This window comes from Fukomys damarensis, unplaced genomic scaffold, assembly GCF_012274545.1.
Source record: "Fukomys damarensis isolate Sample0158 unplaced genomic scaffold, DMR_v1.0_HiC HiC_scaffold_16, whole genome shotgun sequence".
NCBI classification, from domain to species: Eukaryota; Metazoa; Chordata; class Mammalia; order Rodentia; family Bathyergidae; genus Fukomys; species Fukomys damarensis.
The window spans coordinates 69,013,330-69,015,019 of NW_022900928.1; positions in this window are offsets into that span (position 1 = coordinate 69,013,330).

Consider the following 1,690-nt stretch of genomic DNA (forward strand, 5'->3'; position numbering starts at 1 on the left):
GGTCTAGCCCTGCAGCAACACTGGCAAGGGGGTAGGGTAGGGTGGTAGAATGCTGGACTTAGGGAAGGTGAAGAAATGTTGCCTCTTTTAGTTCATTTTCTGTTGCCATAACACAGTATCTGAGAACCCAGGATTTGATTTATGGTCCTGGAGGTTGAGAAGTTCCAGAGCATGGTGTCAACATCTGCTGAGTGTCTGGTCAGGGCCTCATGCTGTTTCAACTCCTGTAGGAGGAGAGGTGAAAGGGAAACAGGCTCTTTGAAAGAGACAAAAACCTAGGGAATAGCTTGTTCTTGGGAGACCAAACCCACGCAGGTGAGAAAGGCATTAATCTTTAACAACCTACTAACCTTTTAAATGCTCCACCTCGCTGCACTGCCACAATGGTAATCAAATTCCAACGTGGCTTCAGAGGGTCAAACAATATTCAAACTGTTGCACTGTCTTTCAGCAGGTGGGCAATGTGATGTGGGGAAGGGTAGGGGGTTCTGTTAAGCTACCTGGAAAGAAGTTCAGGGACAGAGCCAAGCTACTACGCTTTGTTGGGGAGGAGGTGGAGGGGTTGGGGGCATGGACTATCTTCCCTTTCTTCTTCTAGCCAAAAGTTTTTATGCATTTGTAGAGTAGTTTCTCTTTCAGCTCTACTCTTTCTGTGTTTACTCTCATCAGTAACCAGAATTTGAGTGCAGAGTGCAGAGAAACATAAAATGAAATAGGAGGGACTTCAGTATGAGCTCCCACAGACCTGCTCCCCCAATCCCCCAAAGAGAAAGACGCTCTTGCGTATACCTGAGCAGCTCCAACCTCAGAGGTTTTATCTCCTTGTGGTTCAGAAACTTCAGAGAGTCTCGCTCCTGGAGCCAATTTTAAAGCACATCCTCCTTCCTCTTTGGGTGCCTGCCCCCTCCTGCTGTCACAACCTTTATTATTACAACCTTGGCATGTGCAAGCAGTGTGGCTGCAGGCTGAAGGAAAACACTGGGAAATATGCCCATTTGACTGCTGAGGTGAGGCAGCTGAGCTGAGTGCTTGGTCATCTTGGAGCATTCACAAAGAAGCCAGGGCTTGGGGCCCTGGCTACGCTTATGTATTCATACGTGCAAGGACATATTCTATAACTAATTGTACAGGTGCATCAAGTTCCTTGTCGGCTGTGCCCTCGTTTTCACTACCTCTGTGCAGGATGTATGTTTATGGTGCTTGGGAACAGGGGCAGTTGAGCTTGATCAAGAGTGTTTTTTTTGGCTGTGGCCACATCAAATATGTTTCTGTGCCCAAAGTAGTTGAAACTGAGTTTCATAGTGGGGGCAGGTGGTGTTCTCTGAGCAATTCCTTTGGCTTTCAGATCTTGTGTAGAGACCGGTGTGAGGCCAGGGCCTGGAAAGTGGTGGTGAGGCTGGGTTAGGAGGGCTGGGCAGTCAGGAAAGGTGACTGACCACAGTTTAGGACAACCTGGGAACGACCCTGTAGAGGAGGCAATTAACTCCAGGGAAAAAAGAGTAAGTCCCGCATAACTCTAATTCTGCAGGAAGTAAACGGTGTGCGCGCCCGGTAACCGGACGCACGCTCGCGGGCGCTCGCTGCCTCGACTTCCCCATATCCGCGGGAGAGGGGCCGGAGTCGACACGGAGGCCGCTGAGTGGAGAAAGTGCGCGAAGGGGACGCGCGGCGAGCGCACACGTGACGGTGC